The sequence below is a fragment of the Microtus oregoni genome, unplaced genomic scaffold (genome assembly GCF_018167655.1).
Source record: "Microtus oregoni isolate MIOR12 unplaced genomic scaffold, Mior012 000014F_ref0000157, whole genome shotgun sequence".
Lineage (NCBI taxonomy): Eukaryota > Metazoa > Chordata > Mammalia > Rodentia > Cricetidae > Microtus > Microtus oregoni.
In genome coordinates, this window is record NW_024543073.1 from 11,846,671 (window position 1) to 11,870,973 (window position 24,303).

The 24,303-nt window shown below is 43.0% G+C and overlaps 1 pseudogene; it reads right to left on the reverse strand.

Annotated features, from left to right (window-relative positions):
- Positions 1-2,669: 2,669 nt before the first annotated feature.
- On the reverse strand, positions 2,670-6,214 carry LOC121455607 (annotated as a pseudogene).
- Positions 6,215-24,303: the final 18,089 nt, after the last annotated feature.

Sequence of the window (24,303 nt, forward strand, 5' to 3'; positions counted from 1 at the left end):
ATAATAAGTAAATAGCATGTATTCTTTGGACATATCAAGAGTAGCTCAGCTTGACCTATTATCTGGGCTTTGGAGTCAACCAGCCGTAGAAATTCTATCTTGCAGCTGATTCATTTTGCTGTCCAACCTTGAACAAATCGTTAACCTTTCCCTGCTCCCCAGCTCTGTGCATCCTCCAGCAGGGCATTATGCTCCCTTATTATGGCATGAACTCTTAAAGCATAGGTAGAAATCTCCATTCCAGCTCTCAGGCCTCAGCCAAGGAGAGCAAGGTCTTACTAAAGTCAAGATGTGGATCTCTAAAGATGAGCTTGAGAACGTCCCGTTTGTGTGCATGTGTGTGTGTGCACATGTGCACACAACTTATAGTTCTGAATGTCTTCAGAAATCAAAAATAACCCTGCAACTCCTTGCTCATTTAGCATTATCTAGGTAGTTATTACTCTTTCTGTCTGTCCTGTTTATTGCGGTGCATACGAAGGTCTCTAAATTCTGATCCATCGGTGAGGATGGGAATGTGTTTAGCAGAGGATCACACAGTCATTTGTTTGGTGAGCAGTCTGCTTTCAGCTTCTCAGTCTCCTGCCCCGGATCACTGGCATTGGGGTTGCAGGCATGCAAGGCCGTGCCACACTAACTGATTTCAACTGAGCAGGATGAGACTGGGTAGTGGAGAAGGGGTGGAAGGCTCCCTTGGTCCTGTTTTTATCTTGATGGTGGGAAGGAAACCGTAAAGAATGAAGATCGTGTATCTCCACACTTTGAGTTCTGGCCAAGATTCTAACATGGAGGTTCATGTGGCTGCTACACCACCTGGATCGGATCCAGCAGAGGCCAAAGCATGTCTTGCCCCTCGGTACCAGGCCTGATCACATGGCCTGGCCCCCTCTGGTGCCAGTACCACTTCACATCTACGTAGTCCCTCCCAAGCACCACCTGGGTCCAACTGTGGTCACTGAAGCATAGAGAAGACCTGGGGACTGAGAATCGAGCTTTCTTGTCAGGAGAATTGAAAGCTGCTGCCTTTCCCAGGGGAGGGGAAAGATCCCAGGAGAAGGGTGTACATTCTTTTAAGACCATTAGTCAAGGTTGTTGAACTTGCACGAAAGAGTGCCTCAGACGAGAGTCCTGGTGGCAGTTATTTAAGGGTCACTGGGTCTTAACAAGAATCAGACCATTTCTAAATAGTTTCTAAATTTCATAGCATCTAGGAGAGAGACTGTTTCATGATACTGAAAGAGTTAATGTGTCTGGAGCAAACACCTGCCTGTCATCCCACCATCTCGCCAAGTCTATCAGGGATCTGGTACCATCTGGAGAAATAAGGGTCACATATAAATAAACCTAATTGGATTGAGAGGAATTAGAATAGGAAATAATTCCTATGAATTTGGATTAATGTCACTAAATACTTTTCAATGTAGGTTAAACCACAAGCAACAGATTATAACTTTAGATAAATATGCTCTTTAAAGTCCTTTGTTTTTTTCTGGAAAAAAAGTTAGACTTCCCATAGTCATGATAGAAATAGATCTTTATGTAGAAAACTAGTTTTTAATTGAGACAAGAGTGGGATGTGGTGGTCCACACCTTTAATCCCAGCTCTCAAGAAACAGAGGCAGGTGGACACTCTGTGAGTCCTGGGCCCACTTGATCTACATAGTTAAGTTCAAAGCCAGCCAGGACTACATAGTGAGACCCTGTCTCAGAAACATAAATTGAGATAAGATAATGTATAGGGGCTGGAGAGATGCTCCGGCAGTTAAGAGCACTGGCTGCTCTTTCAGAAGACCTGAGTCTGATTCCCAAGCACCCAAATGATTTTTCACAATGATCCACAACATTGGTTACGGGAGATTCAAAGCTCTCTTCCAACTTCCTTGGGTATCAGACACATAAATGGTGTGCATCCACACATGTATAAAAACATCTATACACATAGAATAAAATACATTTATACACATAAAATAAAATTCAAAAAGTTATAAAAAATTAAATGATAGCACACAATGTGAACTTTGTCATTTTGTCTACTTTCTAGTTCACGGTTCAGTGACAGTAAATGCGTTCATTTGCTGAATGACTGTCATCTACCCAGCGATGGGTAATGATGCCCCAGTAACCACCTCTCAGTGGACCACACAGTGATTGTCCTTTCTCTTATTTCCCTTAGCATAATGGCCTCAAGTCCCATCTATGTCATGGCATGTGCCAAAATGTCCTTCCTTTGTAAGGATGAGTAATAACCTTTTAGATCAGTGGTTCTCAACCTTCCCAATGCTGTGACTGCATTTATGTGAAACATAAAATTATTTTTGTTGCTGTTTCATATCTGTAATTTTGCTTCTGTTAGGAATTGTAATGTAAGTATCTGATGTACAGGATATGTGGCCCCTTTGAAAGGCTGAGAACTGCTGATCTGTCTGTCTGTCTGTCTGTTTGTCTACCTATCTATCTATTAGAAAACAAACGGGACAAACCTTCATTGGAAGAAGAGAGCAGCACAGCACAAAGACCAACAGATGAAGACCACCCGATGCTCTGCACAGCGTCTTCCAAGGCACAGGCTCTCTACTAGCAAGAACCAATAGGGAAATATATTCCTTGGGGCAGCTTCCCATCCTCCCAGGTAGGGGAAACTTGTTAGCCTGTCCAAAGGCAATGACGGGTCACTCGAGATAGAGCCCCTCAGGGATGCCTTTATTATGAGCATCCTCTTTAGATTTTCTCAAGTCTTCATTTGTTCCTTTCATTCTGCGTTCCCATGAGGTCATCAAGCTGGCTTCTGTGCAGACTGCCTTGATGTCAACCCCAGAGAGCTCATCCTTTGCCGTGATCAAGTCATCCAGGGTTACATCGTCAGCCAGTGTCATCCTGCTTGTGGGAACCTGGAAGATGCGATTCTTGGTCTTTTCAGCAGGCAGTGGGAGCTCAGTCTTCCTGTCAATGAGGCCTGGTCCAATAAGTGCTGAACCCAAAGTTTCTATTTCGTTTGTGGCCATGATAACTTACATTTCCCTCAAATCAAATCCACCCAACTGGTTCGACAATTCCAGCACTATTCGCTGAATTTCTCTCTCATCTCCAGAGTTTCAATCTTATCTTTGGTTCCCAATGGTGTCAATTTCATCAATAAACACAATGGAGGGTGAATGTTCTTTACCAACTTGAAACAGTTCCCATATGAGTTTGGGCCTATAGCCTAGGTACTTCTGAATAAGTCATGGAGCAACTATTCTCAAGAAAGTGGCTGGAGTTTGGTTTCTCTACTGCTTTGGCCAATAACATTTTATCTGGTTCTGGCAGACCATAGAGAATGACTTTATCCCCCTCTTCATAATGCTCAGAAAGGGTAAGAGAAAGCTCCACAGAGCCCTTAATTTCATGGATTCAGTTGTCCAGTCCCCCCAATATCTGTGTAGGTCTTCCAGTGGGTGGGGGCTTCATCACTGTGACAGGAGATCTGTGCCATCCATTAGACCCCTATCATGGCTCGCATCTTACGGCTGAGCAGGACTGAACAGCCTCAGTCTAAGCAGATCCTTGTGCACCAACGAGAGTATCTGAGCCCATAGATGTGGACACAATGGTGTGGTTCTCATCAAAGATCTCTTCCAAGGTTCCAACAGACTTGGGGTCCCCCTGAGCTCATCCTTTCTGATCTTTCTTCCTCTTGCTTTTCTTCTAATGGTTTTATCTGTTCCTGGTTTCTATGATTTCTTCCTCCAAGAGAAGATAGTCTGTTATTCTCTCTAGCTGCCATAACTTCAAGGAGCATTGAATTGGGGGGCATTACTAGTAGCAGTTTGTGGGCAGCATCTGGTCCCTTTTTTTCTTCTTTTTTCCCCACTCTATTTGGGATAAGAGTCTCATATTTCATTTTCTTGTCGTCCTTTTTGCTACCCCCCAGGACTGTGGCCACCATGACCACCCCTCTGACTTTGGCCCAACTTCCCTCTGTTGTCTGAGCCAAGAACTCCCACCTCAAGTGCTGGGCTTTGAACTCAAGAGTCTCGGACATGCTGGCCAAGTCCTCCACTACAGACCCAAACCTTCTCCTCCTCCTTCATGCTAGGGATGGGGCCAGGGATATGGCCCAGTGGGTAAAGACATTTGCTTCACAAGTTTGATGACCTGAGTTCAACCCATAACCCACATAGAAAAGTGGGTTGTGGTAGTTTGTAATCTCAGCATTCTTACAGTGAGAAAGGAGTCACAGATAGGAGCTCATGGACTAGTGTCTCCACTGCTTTTCTGTTGCTGTGAAGACTGTGAATCCATCACCATCATGCTGGGAGCATCACAACAGACAGGCAGACATGGTAGCTGTGAGCTCTCCTTTCAGATCTGAAGGCAACAGGAAGAGAGAGATTCTGCGCTTAGCATGGGCTTTCGGAAACCACGAAACCCACCTCCAGTGACACACTTCCTCCGAGACAGAGTTACCCTTCTCAGGTCAAATGTTTTTTTAGGAGCCACACCTCATTTTCTACAATGATACCTTTCCTGCATTCCCCTCAGCAACGCCCAATGGTTCCAATATCTCCACATTTGTAATTTTCTTTTTACTTATTTAATTTTATTTTTTGCAGCGCCGGTTATCAAATCCCAGGTTTTGTTTGTACAAGGTGAGTCAAGCATGTTGCCAGCTGAGGTGTGCCCTCAGCCTCTCGTTCTCCCCCACCATGGGTTTAGTGGTTATTTCCCTAATAGCCAGGAGTGTCGAGCAGGTTTTAATGTGCTTATTAACCACATATGTATTTTCATTAAAGAACTTTCTTTTAAATTCCATTGCCCATTCTTAAAAAACAACTTATTTGTTTTTATTTTATGCACATTGGTGTTTTGCCAGGCGGTACAGACAGTTATAAATTGCCGTGTAGGTGCTGGGAATTGAACCCGAGTCCTCTGAAAGAGCAACCAATATTTTTAAGTGCTGAGCCATCTCTCCAGCCCATGCATTGGCCGCTTTTAATTGGGTTGACTGTTCCTGTTGTTGAACTGTAAGACTTATAGTCTAGGTGTTGACTCCTTATCAGATATGACCACAGACCCCACAGCACTTTACATATCTTTACAGGCTTCCTTCTATGCATGTAAACAAAAGTTTACAGCCCACACCATATACACCGCTTTCATCACCCTCCAGTGCTGATCTGAAACCGAGGGCCTTGGGTGCTAGGCAAGCATTCCTTCACTGAACCATGTCCCCATCTAGCCCAGACTGTACATGTTCTTCTATAATCTTTTTTTTTTAATTTATTTATTATGTATATAGGGCACCAGATCTCATTATAGATGGGTGTGAGCCATTATGTGGTTGCTGGGAATTGAACTCAGGACCTCCGGAACAGCAGTCAGTTCTCTTAACCTCTGAGCCATCTCTCCAGCCCCTGTAATCTTTTCTTAACAAAGAGTATGAATATCACAATTGCTTTTAAAGGCTGCAGAATTCCACTGGACAGATCTATCTCAATGTACAGTGTAATAATGCATATCGTATATTATATTGTATACTAGGAGTCATCAGCCTCCTAGTGACAGACAGCTGGGTGGTTCTTTATATCCATCTTTGATGTTTGGTTCATTCATGGAGACAACTTCCCGAAGTTGAACTCACAAGCTAAAGGATATACATATTTAAAAGTCTGATAGCCTGCCTACTGCTAAAACACCTTGCAGAAAGGCTAAACCAATTTCTCCTCGTGCCATGTCTGAGAATGCCCATCGCCCCACTCCCTCGCCAAACAGGCACGCTTTCAACCGTGGTAAAAATAAGTGCTTGTCTGCTTTTGTCCTCTGGCTCCTGCCAAAGTGCATGATGTGGAGCTCAGCGAGGGGAATCTAAAGTTGACAGATGGGAGGGTATTTTGGTCACTGTCGTGTTTTATCTGGAGTGCACCATTTTCCCCTCACAGCAAACGTGATAGACAAGGGCTTCTTCAGCTCTTAGTACAAGTTCACGGCAATAATATCCTAAGTGGATTAATTCCTTAAAGACCGAGTGTCTCTGAGGATGGAGACATTATCCAAGCGAAGGGCACTCTGGGCTGATCTCGATGGCTGAGTGTGTACACTTCTTGTGTGCAATGGCGTCTGGCTTCTTCTGCACAGAGACACAGCGTCTTATTCTGCTCCAGCCCCCACGTCGCACAGCAGCCTCCTCAGCATTGACTGTTTCACGGAAGCAGAGCAGCATTTTTCTCAATGCCATTCTCTATTTAATTTTTTTCATAAGTTGAGCAATAGCTAGCTGGCTGTGTGAGGTGCATGACTTCCCAGATGCTCAGGAGACTGAGCCAAAGGAACAGTTGGGCCCAGGCTTCAGGGCCAGTTGAGGCAGCATGGCGGGCTCTCGTAAACTCAGAAGCCGTGACAGCTGCAGCAGCGAATGAGCAAGACTTCACACTCATTGTGAGGGGTCCCTTAGAATCTGGCTGTGAGTAACGCCAATATTTTAATATGGCATTTCACCCAAAATCGGATGAAGGGGACGAAAATTACATGATGAAACCCATTCTTTTTGGAAAACACAAAGCAGAAGGAAGTTTCCATCCAGCTATGTCACTCTTGGGCCATGTCGTCCAAAACACATAATTTAGCTAAATATGCTTCCTTTTCCTCCATTGACAACTTAGCAAAATGAAATCCACCCTGTTCCATAGAAATATTGGAAGGACAGGAGGTCCCAAGTACTATGGTGAACTGAATTACACATTTGAAAAATATGTGTTTCTAGTCAAATATAGCTAACCCGTTTCTGCCTGACCTGAATGTCTTTGTATAGGAGAGGGTATAGGGTTTTTTTATTTTTCAATAGAACCTGTTAAATAGATCTATGTTTTGCTATGGAAATTTTTCTCCTGTTGTGGCATTAGTATCAATTAAAAGCATTTTGAAGTGGTTGACCTTTACCAGTGATATTAATGAGTCATACATACCAAAAGTCAGAAAATGGGATAATTATAAAATATGAACTATGAACTGTATGTTAATAATCCTCTTTATTTCCTCTCTTTTTAGCCATTTGATAAATTGGGTGCATCAAATTATTATAAACGTGGTCCTTCCAATGCAGGCAAAAGAATGTAATGTTTCTTTTACCTTGGCAGAAAAAAGGCCACTCCAAATCCTGTAATAAAAGAATCAACAGGGGCTCTTCCTACTCCATGTTCCAAGGTTTCTCTCCCCTCCCCCCCTTTCCTCCTCATCTCCGTTTTCCCCCTTTCCTTTCTTTCCACTCTTTCTTCCTTTCCTGTCCCCTCTCTTTCTTCCCCTTTCTATCCTTTTCCAGTTAACAGTGTGGTTAGGGACAAATGCTCATTGTCTCGGCTCAATATGTTCTCAGAATGGCTATCTTAGGGGTGGAGTCAGATCTCCTTGCTTATCTTTCTCCTGGGTGAAAGGACACTCTTGACTAGCATGAGGAGGGGCAGACACTGCTGTGGGACTCTGCCCTTCTTTTGGAGTGGGCTGTCTTTTAGATCTTACCTTGGGATAAGCTTACAGCTTTGTAGAGCTCTGCCCTACAAAGTGAGTTGAACTTTGAAGATGTTTATTTTAATACTGTACATAGGGAGATGCATACAGTATTAATACTCAATAATTATCCGCAGACAATGTCTCTCTCCCCCCTGCTGTCTATGGATTAAGATGTAGTTCTCAGCTACTGCTCCAATACCATGATCCCCATCATACTGGTGATAGACTAGGCTTCTAAAGCTGTATGCAAAACCCCAGTTAAATGTTTTCTCTCATAAGAGTTGCCTTGGTCGTGGTGTCTCTTCTTCACAGCAGGAAAACAATAACTAAGACAGAAGTTGGTACCAGGAGTGGGATATTGTTGGACAGGCCTGACCATGCTGTTTGTTGGAGGACTATGGAAAACTTTGAGATGTTGGACTACAAAAGCGGTCAGATGCTTTAAGCAGAGTTTACTGGGTCATCCTAGTAGGAGCATGGAAGACAGTGGTACTGAGGGCAATATGGAATGGGGGTTGAGACAGTTCAAGAAGTTTTAGAAGGGAAGAATAGTATAAGTGGCCTAAGCACCTTTCTAGTGATATTTTGGCAAAGAATGTGGCTGGGTTTTGCCCTTGTCCTGAAAATCTGCGTGAGGTTAAATTGAAGAGTTTTGGTTTAATGGCATTAGCAGAGAGGAGGTTTCAAGACAGATAAGTATTGACTCTGTCACATGGCTATTAGAGATTAGTCTTACACAGATCTATAATGAAAAGGAACAAGCCAAGCAAGGAAAAATTTAAAAATGTGTAGCTGGAGGAGAAAAGGAGATCAGTAAATGTAATGTAGAAGACAGAAGTTCCAGTGCTCAAGGAGATAAAAAGTTTAAAGAAAACACACTGATGCTAAATAGAATAAAGGAAGTGATGACATCAGGCTAAGTTCCCATGCAGCTAAACTTTCAATTTGTGAAAAAGAATTAGGGGAAAACTTAATCAGTGAAGGAAACCATCAACAACAGAAAACTGATACAGATGTAATTGAAAGAGGGGCCCAAGTTCCATCCCCATCAAATAGCAGAACTTGGCAGCTTTAACCACGTGGCTTTAAAACCAAGGATGCAAGAAAGAAATCTCTCTTCATGGTTAAGGAGAGCCACTGAAGCCAGACACTTCAGTATCAGGGGTGTCGTCGCATGGAGGCCCAGAGAGGCCATTGTGTAAAGCTATGAAGGTGAAGCCTCAATTGCATTGGATACCTCAAGATGTTGGAGATGCCAGAGTCATGGAATACCTGCTGAGGAAAACTGCAGACCAGGAGACTAACAGATCATAAACTCAAGGCCAGACAGAAAGGGGCTTGCCTTTTATAGAAAAGAATAGGGCAGTGAGAAGAAGCCAGTGAAGAAGATCCAGATGAGTGGGGTTCTCAGGAAGCTAGTCGGGAGAGTTTTCCTCCAAATTCTACCTCTGGGACTAATAGGGAAAGCATTTTCCTACTTCCGGCGTTTAAGAAGCATAGTGGCCTGTTGGTTGGTACCTGGAGGAGGAAAAGGACCCTGACAAGTTTAATCAATCATTGAACTTTATAGGCCAATGGGAACAAAACACAAACATCTGGTGTATTATTTTTGAAACAAAGAAAGGGAAATCAGAGGGCCTCTTGTCTGGGTCATGCATATATTAGGAGGTCTCTGAAAGTCCATCAAAGAGATGGAGGGACACAACTTGATGCTGTTTTCCAGGAGCCCAAGACTCAAGTAAAGTTGAACCTCACCACTAACCCTTGGCCACTCTACATGTGGATAGACACCTCCTTGTGGAAATTTCACCTCACTTTTTTGGGTATGACTGGTGACATTTTACATTAACTCAGCCTTGACAATTCAAGTATCCTCTCCTTTCTGTAGTATTAAGGACCCAGCAAGCACCAATTAGTCTGTCCTGTGATCCAATCACATGGATGCAGAGAGAGAGAACAATTTTTTTTTTTATCCCTTAGACCAACTACGTATGCCTGGGTTAGTTCTGTCTCTAGACTTCTCAAGTGTAAGAGTCAAGAAAATTCTACTTTCTTAATTATGGGATTGCTTTGTTTTGTTTACCCCAAATGTCTGTGGTACCGAAAGCCTCAGTGGTTCAGATAATTTTTTGTTTGGTTAGGTTTTTATTTTTTTCTTAAGTCACATTAATTTGTGTGGGGGGAGGACATGTATGTCATTGCATCCATAGAGGTCAGAGTTCAATAAAGCTCAGTTCTCTTTCATCCTTTATCTATAAGTCCTGAGGATCAAACTCAGGTCGTCAGGATTGGTGGTAAGTGCCTTTACCTGCACAGTCATCTTCCTGGCCCATTGTTTTATGTTAATTATTATTATTACATTTTGGTTCTTGTGTATGTCTGAGTGCATGCACATGTGTGGAGGTTAAAGTTGGTTCTCTTTCCATAAGACTTGGCAGCAAGCCCCTTTCCCCCACTGAGCCATCGCTCTAGCCCACAGCTCTGATGTTTGGAAGGGCCCTGGATAACTCTGGTTAGAAACGATTCCAAGCATGTTTTCGTTCCAAGAGGGAGACGCTCACTTCAGAATTCTGGCTGTATCTCAAGTTTGAGTAATTCCATCTGCCCTCTTTGAAAATGTTATTACAAGCACATTCCATACTCTTAGCTTTCTTCCTCCAGACTTCTGAACAGCATGAAATCTTTCGGATCGTTTTCATTATCCAAAGGCGAAAGACAAAAGGATCTACACATGAATGTTCAAAAGAATCCCTGAAGTTCCAGTTCGTATGTTATAATGGCGCTAAAGGAGCATAAGAAATGGAAGGAATTGAGGAATCATCAGTAGAGAGCACTTTCTGCTCTTGCAGAGGACCTGGGTTTGGTTTCCAGCACCCACACCAGGCAGCTTACAACCTCTGTAACTATAGCTTCAGAGGAGCCAACATCATCTTCTGGCCTCTCAGGACACCTGCACTTATGCGCACTCACACAGGCATGTGCATATAAATAATCAATAAAATAAATATTTTTTAAAGGGGGCGGGGAGGCTGCAGAGATGACTCAGTGGTTAAGAGCACTTACTGCTCTTCTTGTGGACCTAGGTTTGATTCCCAGAACCTACACAGTAGCTCACAACCATATGTAGCTCCAGTCCCAGGAGATCCAACACCCTCTTCTGGCCTCTGCTGGGTACATGTGGTACACAGACATCCATACAGCAAAAACACTTATACATAGAAAAATTTTAATAATGGAAACAATTGCTCCTGTGAGTATGCATAGGCATGCATGAAAAACCATGCAATAAATGCAACAGACAAACTATGAAGTTTCTGCCTATATTTGACACATCCCTAATTTCATTAGGCATTTGTTTAAATGACTAGATTGATAAGAAAGAAAGAAATATTCATGCTGGTGGGTGGTAAAGATCTTGCTTGGCATGGGCAAGGTCCTAGGTTTTATACACACACTTACACACACATGCGCGCGCGCACACACACACATGCTTTGCAGTTTCAACAACTAGTGGTAACTTCAGTCTAAAAATATTATATGAGAATTTTCAGAAGTAAGTCACAACTTGTCAAGTGTAATGTGATCCGAGCAGCATAATGGAATCTTGTGCCCTCCAGCTCCATCGACCTGGGGTACCAGTCAGCCTTCGGTCTGGCACACTCACGCTGCGCACTCAGCCACCTGTCCCTGTGAGTCACTGGGTGGCTCTCTACCATCAGACCCAGTCCCAGGTCCCTCAGTGCTGAGTCTGAACAGCCCTTGCTTCACAGCCTCACGATGTGTCACGATCCCTGTGCCGTTCGCTCTCTGCGTTCTGTCAGCTGGGCAATCCATCGTGAGGCACCACCTCCAGAAAACGAAAGAGAACACAGAACAGTACAGAAGGGGAGAGGGGAGGCGGGAGGGATGCGAACAAAAAATGTATAGCTCAATAAAAAAAAAAAAAAAGGATGCCCAGAGAGGGGCCACTGTCCATAACTTTACTACACTGTGTTGTCAGAATTCTTCTATTTTATTAACTTGCTATTGATCTCTTACTCAGCTTTGACTGATTTGTAAGTCAAACTCTGTCATAGGTATGTGTGCATGGTGGTTAATCTCAGTAGACAACCTGACTGGATAGAGAACTGTGTAGAAAACTTGAAAAACTTCAATGTGTGTCTGTAGAGTGTTTCCTGAGATGATTGGCATATGGTTTAGCAAATGGGGTGATCCCACCCTGAATGTGGGCTTCACAGCTCAGTAGACTGAGGACTGGGACAGAACAGAAAGCCTAAGGGGCTCACATAAGCGCACAGTAGCTGGGTTTTCCCAGATGTTGCCTTTGCTTCTGCTGTCGTGAACACCAGCTCAGGTCTCTTCAACCCTTCAATGCGGATTTCATCAGTGACTCCCTTGGCCGATTTCTGGGTCTTCAGCCTCAGTTTAGGGCTACACCTCTGGCCTCCCTTGTTCTGAGGCTTCCAGCTCCTTGAACTGAGTAGGAACTGGGTTCCACGTCTTTCCAACAGGCAAACGGTCACAGAGAGACTAAGCAGCCTCTGCCCATGGAAGCCAATTTAATAAATCCCTTCTTCATCTTGTTTTGTTTTGTTTTTGAGACAAATCTTCTTGTTGCCAAACAGACCCCAAACTGCTACCTAGTTGAGGATGACTTTGAACTTCTTTCTGCTCCTCCTGCCTCTATCTCCTAAGGGCTAGGTTAGAGGCGTGCACTGCCACACGAGGCTAAACACATGTTCTGTCCTTCTAGAGTACCCTCGCTGACACGCTGAGCGAGGAAATCAAACGTGATGCAATGGGACTGACCTGATTTCCAGACTCACTGAGGTACCAGGGCATGTGCCTGGATGAAGGGAGACTAACTTAGCTGCTGATCTTCAGGAAATTACGTGAAGCACCCTCTCTTCCATCTCGACATCCCTTCTTGGAGCACCCTTGTCTCCTTTTATGTGCAGAGCCCCAAGGATACAGCGACGAACAAACAACACAGACAGCATGTCTAACCCCAAAGAGCTTCGCGAGAGGGCACAGATACATGACAAAGTCAAATAACAGACAACGTCCGGGTTCTCAGCCGAACTGCACCACATGATGTGTGCTGCCACAGCCTGGCCAGGAGCCCACCATAAACCAAGACTTCAGCACCTTATCTGGGCCACTGTGGATTTTTGTTTGTTTGTTTGTTTCGTTTTGGTTTGTTGTTGTTGTCGTTGTTGCTTTTCTTACAACCTCTCTGCATTTTCCAATTTTCTACAAGAAGCTTCTGTTGTTTTTTTTTTTTTTAATCAGGAAAAGAATTTGTCAAGAAGAGAAAAGCTGACAGACTAGAAATGCAAATGCCTTCGTGTGAAGAGGTTGGAGAGAGAGGTGTGAAGGCTGACCCTCTCAGGGCCATGACTGCCTGCCTCAGGAAAGCCTCTGAGGCCGTCTCCTCAGAGGGCAAGCTCCCATTTCTGAGACTTTCTGATATATTCAGAATCAGCCTGTAGTTTCATGTACCTGTGTAGAGTCACTTCCAAGTATTCTGTACAAGGTGACCCCCACCCTCCATGAGCTATCCTTCTCCCCACCCCCCTACATCTACCCCTACCCCTACTTTTCTTCCTTTGACTACTGCTCCATCGTCCTTTCACCTGCAGAGATCCTCAGTGCGCTCCCAGAAGCCTCGTTTACTCAGCATGGCCAGTCCATAGCGCCTTCATTTCTCTCAGCCACTTGCCCACCAATGGAGCTCGCCCTCCCAGTTACCATGGAAGCCCAGTGAAATGTCAATCAACACCTCCTCCTTCACCTATATTTCTAAAATTTGTTTAATAAATTTGCAAAAGTCCCTTTCCTGCCCATGGCAGGTTGAAGCGTTCTGTAACAGTGTTTGAGAACTCAGGATCATGATAGAACATGGTTTCATTTTGTTTCTTAAAATTGATTTAACCAGAATTTTACTCTAATAATCAACAGTTGCTTTGTCTTTCTGCCGAAGGAAATTTTCAGTGTTCTCTCTGTGGCTTAGTAGGAAGGTTTTGTTGAGTTTTTATCAGTATAAAGGAAGAGAAATGAGCACCTGGAATATAGATCTTGCCCAATACATGTGAGGCTCTAAATTCAATTCCTAGCACAGAAAGAAAAACAAAACAAAAGGAAGGCTGCATGAATGACTTTGATTCTGTATGAGAGGGACATTTGGAGAACTTTCATAAGAATTTCTCTCCCCTTTTCAAGTTAATAATTGTATCCGTTCATGTTCTGTTGCTATGACAGAATGCTGGAGGATGTGTACCTTGTAAGGTTGTTTTGCTCACAGTTCCATGCTTGAGTAGCTTCGTTGGTTTGGCCCTTGGAGAAGACCAGATGGTGGCCTTTTGCTTATTTTTTGGTTTCTCTTATGAGAAAAATCTACAGATTTTTCTGTCAATGCTTTTTGGGGCACAGTTCCACTCAATTCTTTGGGAGTAGATTTGCTAAGTCACAGAGTATATGTGCTTTTAGGTTTAGTCAGATTGTTAACCTATCTATACCACCTCAAAATGAAGAAGAAGATGCAAGAGAGGACACAGTGCAAAGCCTTATCCCCTAGTACAGTCTGTCCTGGAGTTCTCTTCTCTGGGAATGACCGTGTCCCCTGTGTGTTCTGGCAGAACAGCTCTGCTGTAGAATCTGTAGCCTGTGCTCTCCACCAGGGCTTCACAGGGCACAAACTTTCCTGTGCCTTGCTTTTTTCTCGAAATCTCTTTTTAGTGTGTGTTTGCTTGTTTTCAAGTGATCTATATTAATGGTCCAGAGCTTCTCTACCCTACCAAACTGCCTGTCTTGTTCGGTATTTTTGCACCCCTGAACTGTTATCTCTGGGGTTAAAAACCTATGGGGCATTTCAAGATTTCGCCTTACTACATAAGAATGCCTGCATCCTCACACTCTCAAGAGAGTAATAACTTAGCAAGCTTTTGTTGTTGTGCATGGTGGTCTAAACCAGTCGCTGTTACGGCCTCTGCTTCTTATGTGCTGGGATTACAGGCATGCACCACTGCACCCGGCATGGTAAATTTCTAATATTTTCTGATATTTGCTAGCCCTTAGGTGGAAAATAGTATCTCTCTCTCTTTTGGTTTTGGTTTTTTGAGACAGGATTTCTTTGTGTAGCCATGGCTGTCCTGGAACTTGCTCTGTAGGTCACTCTGGCCTCAAACTCTCAGAGATCTGTTGTGTAATATTATTTTAGCTAGGCAAAAATGTATTACATTTTGAGGATGTTATAATCTGCTGACCTGGTCTGTCACCCTGTCCCTTTAAGAGACAAACCCCGCCCTTTCCCAAAACCCTTCTTCCACCAAGGCAAGTGGATCTCCTGCTCCTCCCTAGCCTGCTGTCTCTTTCTGTCTCTCTTCTGAGAAGGTAACTACTGCCTTTCTCTCTCCTCTCTCTCTCTCTCTCTCTCTCTCTGCTTCTGCCTTTCTCTCTCTTCTCCCTCTCTCTCTCCCTTTCCTCTTCCCCCTCCCCTTTCCCCTCCATAACCCACTAAATAAACTCTATACCCAAACTCTCTCTTTATGGCATATCTGTCTGTCTCTCACCCACCATGGTCTCCAACCCACCAAGAGGACTCAACAAGGCCTTGGGTGACCTGCTGCTGCCCCTTGTGGGACCAGCCTCCAGTGCCCCATGTGTTTATAAATGATGACAGCAGAATATTACTTTAACTGTGTAGAGGTGTGTTACATTTATTTATGCTGCATTGGTTTAATGATGTGAAGATGTGCTGCCTTTGTCTCACCGTGCCTGCCTAAGGCACCTGATTGGTCTATTAAAAAGCTGACCAGCTAATAGGTAGTCAGGAGAGGGATAAGTGGGGCTGGAAGCCAGAGAGAATAAATAGAGGAGGAATATAGGCTAAGGAGAAGAATGAGAGAAGAAGAGAAGAGAGAATGAGGAAGAAAGAGAGAGACACACCCAGGGCAAGAAGCCAGGCAGCTGCCAGGGAGACGTGAGAAGCAGTGAAAGTAAGATATACAGAGGGAAAGAAAAGTAAGAAGTCCAGAGGCAAAAGGTAAATAAATAGAAACAGGTTAATTTAAGTTGAAAGGGCTAGCCAGAAACGAACCTAAGTTAGACAGAGCCTTCAATAACAAGTCTCTGTGTCATGATCTGGCTGGTGGCACAAAACAAAAAGCCTGGCACAGAGATCTTCCTGCCTTCTGCCTCTGAGTGCTGGGATTAAAGTCATGTGCCACCACTGCCTGGTAGAAAATAGCGTCTTACTTTAGCCTCAGACACTATATTTTTCTTTATGTGAGAAAGATCCCCTCCCAATCATTTTATAAGAACTTTCTCTAAGAATTCTCCTTTTCATTATTTACTTCTTTGCCTAAATGTTCCCTGCTCTCTCCAGAAAGTCTGGGATCACTAACCACAATCCAGCCACACTTTGGCCATAAATATTTTAGTTAAAAATTTTTATCGTTTTCCTATGATTTAATTTTTTTAATTTATTTTTATTTTATGAGCATGAGGCATTTTGCCTGCATATGTTTGCGTACTATGTGTGTAGCACCTGAAGAAGCCAGACACCCTGGAACTGGAGCTAGTCATAGGTGGGCGATGGGAATTAAACCCTGATCGTCTGCAAGAGCACCAAGCGCTCGTGATCTTTCAGCCGTCTCTCCATCCCTCTGATGAGAATTCAATGGTAGTGGTGGCACAGAATGAGAGAGCACTATAGAGACACACATGTGTGCAGATTCCATGATGGAATTCCATCATTCTGTGTGATAACGTAAAAAATGCATACAGTTTAAAGCTGGAATAGGCAATTGTGCCATCTGACTGGTCTCATGGTTTCTCCCGGGTAGAATTAACAAGGAGATTAAAAGCCAAAAAAAAGAAAAAGAAATAGAAGGAAGTTCTGAAAAGGTGGTAAAAAGGTTGAGTAGTTCGAAGCCTGGCTGATTAATCTCTTAGCAGCCAAAGTGTTAGAAAAGTGTAACATTACCCTCAAGCTAGCAAAGTCACCTTAAATGCCGTCACTCCAACAAGAATACTCTAAGTATTACGAAATAAGGTGAACTCCATATATCCGTTATGTCTGTGGGCTCCATGTCTATGAATTCAACTTACCATGATCAAAACTGTTTGGGGGAAAAATTCATAACATTCCCCAAAACAGACCTTGAAGGTGCTACAAGTTACGTGCTACATCCAAGAGAATGAAGTGAGGTGTGGGCATTTGTGGTGCTTTGAATAAGAATGGCCACCACAGGCTCATATATTTGAGTGCTTAGTCATCAGAGAGTGGAAGTCTTTGATAGGATTAGAAGGATTAGGTGGTCTGGCTTTGTTGGAGTAGGTGTGGCTTTGCTGGAGGAGGTGTGTCACTGGTGGGGGGGGAGGGGGGAGGGGCTTTGAGGTTTCAACCGCCCATGCCAGGCCCAGTCTCTCTCTGCCTGTGGATTAGGATGCAGTGCTCAGCTACTACTCTAGTGCCTGCATGCATGCTGGCATCTAAACAGAGACTGCTTTTGTTTCCCTGCTGCCTAGACCCGAATAATCACACAGAAACTATATTAATTACAACACTGTTTGGCCGTTGGCTCAGGCATATTTCTAGCTAGCTCTTACATCTTAAATTAGCTCATTTCTATTGGTTTACATGTTGCTACATGGCTGTGGTGTTACCTCATTTCCTACATGTCTTGTTTTCTTAGTGGCTGGCTGGCATCTGACCTGACTCCACCTTCTTTTTCTCTATGTCTCTGCTCAGATTTCCTGCCTGGCTTTACTTTGCTAAGCCATCCACCGAAACAGCTTTATTCATTGGCCAATAAAAGCCACAGACAAATAGACAGAAGGACATTCCACATCCCTGCCGTGCTCCCCTTCATGATAACAATGAACTAAACTAAATCTCTGAAACTGTATAAAGCCCTAATTAAATGTTTTCTTTTATAAGCGTTACCTTGGTCATGGTATCTCTTCATAACAGAAGAAACAGTGACTAAGACAGCATTGTACGAGTAGAACAAGTGCAAAAATGAGTTAAAGCTCATGGGAATGTGTGTGTACATTACGTGTAAAGTGGTACAATGTTATAGAAGGGAAAAGAGCCTCCTTAGATTCTGGTATCCAAGGTAGTGTCTGGACCGATTCCTGCTGGATTATTTCCTAGCAGCTGCAGCTGCCACATTCTCTTCCTTTCTCCCTATCCTCATTGCATTGGTTTGTCTGTTTGTTTGTATGTGGAGGTGCACATGCCATGGTATACATGAGGAGGTAAAAGGACAGCTTGTCTGAGTAGCCTCTGTCCCACCCTGTGAGTGCCGGGGACTGAACTCGGCTCCCCAGGTATGATCTCCAGTTCCTGTACCTGCTGAAGCATCTCGCCAGTACACTGGACTCCTTCTGCATGGCTACAATTTGTAGTGTGGACACTGATGGTCTAAATATGTAATGATATCTTTGTAGCTTACGATGATTTTTGAGCAGTCTTAGAGGAACATTGCATCTGTCATTTTATTGTCTCTACCTTGGTTAAAACTTGTGTTCTCTTTAAAGATATAGAAAAACATATATGTTTATATTCCATATGCATAATGACCAAGCAGAAAAGCTCATAGACCCTCAGACAGACCGGCTTAGGAACACTACAAAGAAACTCAGAACCACTTTTTACATAAATAAAATCAATTTTTAAATGTAGGTATGTTTTGGGCACCGGTCTGAGAGGTGGATAAATTCCCAGCTTTGGTATCAACAGTGAACCTCACTCTGACTTTTTCTTTGTGAATGGATATGGGTTCTACCCCTCACCTGCCTCTCAGCAAATGCTTTGCTGTACCCATTTGTCTATGCCTGAACATGGGAACCACCAAACCTGGAGCTGAGCTAAGGAGTCTCATCCAGACTAACAAGATCACAAGCCATGAATGAGTCTTCAAATGACAATTCATGAGGTAGGCTATTGATTGAACATAGTTTCTGAGCTGGCAAAATTACTATAGCCGGCATCTCCAGCTTGACCTTAGTTTCTTTATGTGTAACATAAAGGACCTGGTATAGAAAGTTCAGTCTTCACTCTGTAGACCACTTCCACAGTTGGGAAACACGGCTTTGTCCGAAGCAGGAGGGAAGCCATGTTCTTAGACGTCAGCTTTGTGACATCCTTCTCTCATGACGGCAGGACAGTTCCACGCGTTGAAACCAGGCGTTCACCACGGGTTCCTGAGTGACTTTCCTGCTTTTGTGAGTTGTCTGCATACACTTCCTGCAGAGAGACCGTTTTATTAATAGCAGCAGACAGTCCAAAGCAATACACTTTTTTTGACCCATCACTATTTTTGTCTTTGGACATGTCTCAATATGTTACTTGGTTAAGAATAGTTTACTTTCCACTGTGCAGTTGCTAATGTGAATTTCATTTTGCTCAAATTGCAAAGGACCTGGCTACTATAAACCCTTGCCCAAATTCATGTTTCTCATACGTGTTTACTTATTCCACAGCCCTGAAGGATGGCTGCTATCAAAACAGGATACAAACATCCTCTGAGCAAAATTTTTACCCCAACAACTGTTTGCTCTTCCAACATCTACAAAAGGGTACCACTATAGCCATAATTTCATATTTATTATGTATCTACCAAATGCTAACCCAGTGGCAATGCCTATATTCATATTATCTTATTAGAGCCTACAACACCCCCATGGTAGGTATTTTTTGGTGTTGGTTTGGAGGTCCTAACTTTTTCTTTTAAAGTTTTTATTTTTGTATTTAACTCTGTGTGTGTGTGTGCCTGTACACATGCACACATATGCCTTTGGATGCCAGAAAAGGAAGCTGAGCTGGAGTTACAGTTGGTTGAGATCCACTGAATGTGGGTTCTGGGAATTGAATTTGGGTCCAGCTAACTGTTTGCAGTGGTTTGAATAAGAATGTCCCCCATAGGCTCAAATGTTTGAATTATTTGTCCCCAGTTGATGGACCTGTTTGGATAGATTTAGGATGTGTGACCTTGTTGGAGAAAGTGTGTCATCGGGGAGGGCTTTGGAATTTAAAAAAGCCACGAGTTCTTCATTCCCTGTTTGTCCTCTCTGCTTCCTGCTCGCGGTTCCAGATGTGTGGTTCCAGATGTGCGCTCTCAGTTTGCTTCTCCAGTTGTGCTGTCTGCCTGCTGCCGCACTTCCCACCACGATGGTGAAGGACTCTCTAGCCGAAAGCCCAAATAAATTCTCCTTCTATAACTTGCTTTGTCCATGGTGTCTTATCATCGCAGTAGAAAAGTAACTGGCACCCCAATGAACGTGTTTGGGACACGTTTTTATTCTATCTCAGGGTGCCTTCAAATGCATGACCTTCAACCCCTTTGTTTCTTGAATTACATGGATTTGCCACAAAACCTGGACCTACAGATCCTAGTTTTCTGTGCATTTTGAATTAGGATCCTAAGTCCTAGAGATGGTACTTATCCTGTTTAAACTGACATTGCACATTGTATTGCAGGGTAACATTTACCCAGACTGCAAGTCGCTTGCAACCTCTCTACTACGCAAATGCAAGAACTTATTATTTTTATGTGGTAATACTATGTAAGTAGTTCCCATGATAAGGTAGCATGGGAAGCACATATTCTTCTAAGTAGTAATTTGCTAACATATTTAACTCATATTTCTGACATTTTTAAAGAAATAGTGTTAAATAAAAATTTTTCTATGAGGTTAGAGAGATGGTTAAGAGCACTGGCTGCTCTTGTAGAGGACCTGAGTTCAGTTCCTAGCACCCACATGGTGCTTAAAACCATCTGTAACTCCAATTCCAGGGAATCTAATACCTTCTTCTGGCCGCTGAAGGGGCCAGGAGCACACAACGATACGCAGACATATACGCAAGCAAAAAATTATTTTACACATAAAATAAATACATCTTTAAAAAAAGACTCACAGGAAATCATTTTCTAGGAAGAGTTGATAGATTCTTTTTGAAATAGGACTCAGATTTCTTTTATTCTGTAAGACATCTGTTTGAAGGACATAGGATTTCCTAATGTTAGATGGGGAACTGTTTTCATCTAGAGAATTATAATTCATATTTGGCTCAAGTAAATTTGATGTGGAAGCCTTCAGAGCTCATGAGAAAAGAGGTGGGTGCCCAAGCCTGTGGGCACTATTGTTCATCTGGAATTAGATTAAATAACTCCTTAGTTTCTCTTTGGTCCATGCTCTTGGCCCTAAGCCATCATTTCACTTAGTTTTCCATGCTTATAAATAACCCTCTCGAAGTGTGAATAGCTGAGCCTTTCTGTTATTAGACCCTTAGCATCTTTGCAAGTAGATGCTGAGAGACTCGTGGTCTATGTGTAAACTGGCATTTGCAGCTCACTTGGACTGAATTTTGAGATGCAAAATGGAAATAATAATTATACTATACTGCCAAGGTTTCCTTTTGAAAGACAGAGTCATGCTATGTAGGCCAGGCTGGCCTTGAACTTGTGATCCTCCTACTTCAGGATCCCTAGTGCTGGGATTATGGGCTTGCATCACCAAGCAAGGTGTGCATGAGGTACAGCCAGTAGTCTGCTGGAACCAGTTTGGACAGGCTGGTGAAAGCTGATTAGTAGGCATTCAGGAATGTTGTGAGTGCCCTGGTAGCTTTACTAACTTGACATCAGACACGACAGCAATGCTGCAAATCAAGCTCTCCATCCCCTGCACCCCAAACCCTTCCCGTGTCTCCACCCTCCACACAGGTTTACCAGCGTACTTCTGAGCAGAGCCACGCTGTTAAAAGAGAGGCTGGAAAGTGAATCCCAGCCATCTGTCTCCTCATGCCTAGAAAGTGGCAGCCTTTGCAGCCTCCATCACCGTCCCAGGCATATGTGTGACTCTGGGATGTCGATGTTCAGATAGATCTCTGTTCTCATCTCTGAAGGTTAGAAGCTCTCCTTAGGGCGTCAGCTGCTGCTTGGCAATGTCAGGTTGGCATGGAACACGAAAATACCCTAAGGGCTGAGGCAAGGAGTGACTCATTCTCCCAGTCAGCAAGGGACATTCATCTCTCCACATGACAGGACTTTCCTTCCGGTATCACCAATCACAGTGACTGTGCTTGAAGATTTTATGGTTCCAAGATAGGAGAATGGGGTGGGGAGGGAAGAAGGAGGGAGTGAGAAATAAGATCTCAGGCAACTGAGATACCTGAAGAATGTTCTCCACTGAATTAGGCTGTGCGGTTTTTCTCCTAATGTCTTATGGAAATCCTGCCTCCTTGGCTTGCCAGCCGGGCCAGACCTGTTCTAACTGGTAGATTTCATCTGGCAGAGAACCATGTTCTGAGAACCATGCTTGTTTACTTCGTTTGTCTTCCGGAGACTTACGGGCCTCTGTTTGCTTTCCCTGGATGTAGCAAGATGCCTGACTCAGGCTCTGAGTAATTCTGGTCTTTCACCTTTGTAGGTCAAGGTATAGAAATGACTTTAAACCCTGGAGAACAATCCTGTGGCTTTTCTGAGAAGATGACAGCAATTTCTCCAGACTATTAGTATCAAGCGTTTAGACTGAACCTAGTGAGATGCCCCCTACCCCCAAACACATAGTCTATCTCCTACTGCCAGGCCTAAATGCTTTCCTGAAAATCCCGGGATCAAATACAAGCCTATCAGTTATCTATATGGGGTATGCAGGCATGGAATTCAAGACCTTTAAAATTAAAATTACCTAAAGCAGAAACTCTCATTTGCAGCTCCCAGTAGAATTGCCCATGGGGCTTTTAAATATCTTCATACTCAGGTCACCCACAGATCAATTAGATGAAGCTGAGGTGTATAACTCAGACACTGGCTGCTTTTAAAGGTTCTTCAGTTGACGTAAAGTTCCGTCGTGCCGGTGTTTGAGACCCATCGACACGACACAACACTCAGGTTCTGCCCACTGTGATTAATTTTATGTTTAGTCATTCTTCCTAATATATTATGATTCTTCATTTCCTTGGTGTCTGGTTCCCCAGTTGTTTCTTTTAGGACTCGAAATAGACACTGAATCATGCATTCGGAACAATAATCTGATTGAAGCAGGCTAGCTACCTCACACACCACAGTAATGTGCAACAAAAATCCCCTCTTAATCAGACCTAATACTGAAAATATAGAGAAAAAAAGCATCCAAACATCTTCTTGGAGAGCATAACTTACTAAAAAAAATTTGTAAACAGCAATTTAAAGTTGTATATTACATTTTAATATGTTTGTATTTATGTATTCATCAACTCCACTCTCAATGATTACACTTAAAAATAACTGGATAAGTACACAAAATATAAGTACATTATATTAATATCTTTTCTAGATTTTAAATATCTTTTTTTGTTTGTTTTTGTTTTTTGAGACAGGGTTTCTCTGTGTAACAGCTCCGGATGTCCTGGAACTCATTTTGTAGAATAGACTGGTCTCGAACTCAAAGAGACCCGTCGGCCTCTGCCCCCTAAGTGCTGGGATTAAGGGCATGTGCCACCATGGCCTGATTTTAAATATCTTAATACATGAAAGCCTTGAGGTGCCTGAAGCTAATCAAAAACTTCCAAAGCTTATGTTGACACACAGTATTTTACCCCATGGGTTATTGCCGAGAGAAGTGTTGAGTATAATTATATTTATGCTAAACAGCAGCTCTGTGTTTTCAGGCATTTAAAAAAGGTTGTATGCAAACTAACAGCGATTCTATCTGAGAAGCAACAAAGTGAAACTTTATTCCTTCTGTAGTTGGGTATTGGGTCTTTTAAATGTCCAAGTTTCTAAATGTGTGCATAATTTAAACCCGTTAAATTGCCTCTTACCACCTTCTTCTATAGAACAATATCTAACTCTTAAAGCTTTACACCTAATACACACACCAGTTTGTCCCCAGGAGACTTCTGGCCAGTGTTTTAGAAATGTTTGTTGTTGGAGTTGAATTTCAGCTTCCTGGGTCCTCTCTGGAGCCCAGCTGTTCTCAGCACAGTGGCCGTCCTCTACGTGACCTGTGGGAATGCCCTCTCTTTGCCTGTGGCGCTCCTACTGCCCTCAGGAAATACAACCGAGCTTCCCCGGAAGGACGCCGATATTACATTTTATAATATTCAGAACACAAGATAAGACCATCAAAGGAAGGAATGACTCCTTGGTGTAAAGTCCACGGCCCTGTCGAGTTTAATGTTCTCCTTTATAATGAGACGTACTGCGTCTCATGCTGGGCACTGTGGGTACTGGATGAAATGGCTATGAAGAAAGCACCTCGCTCAACAGCAGGGCGTAGTGTCTCATAGGTCACAGAGGGCTATAACTATTGTGACTTTGTTTTTAAAAAAAAATTATTAAGTCAACTTCTGGATATATATGCCACATATTTTAGTGTCTTCCCCTAAATTCTGCACAGTGGGGCTAATACTTGTTGATGGTAATGAAGCTATGATGTACACATAGTAGTAACTTTCAAAGGAATAGCAAACCACTTAGTTTTGACAATATTATGAATTCAAGGGGACAAGAATTAAATATTAACATAAAATTATAATGTGAAAACACCTGTTGACAAAAAAATTATATGTAAAATAATATTTCTTTAGTAAAATACAGAAAAGAGCCCTTACCCCTAGATTCCTATTTGCACAAAACTGGTTCATTTCTCACAAGACGTTAGACAAGAATAGTAAGTTATTTACAGAAAACACCAGATGAATTTGGTTTAATATCTTTTTGGCAGACAGCATTCTGCTTTCACAGAAGGCCCCATGTGTTCTAGAGTAGTAACATATGGGACTTGGTATGCTACCGAAGTGGCGTCCCCTCAGCAGACCACAGCAAGGCT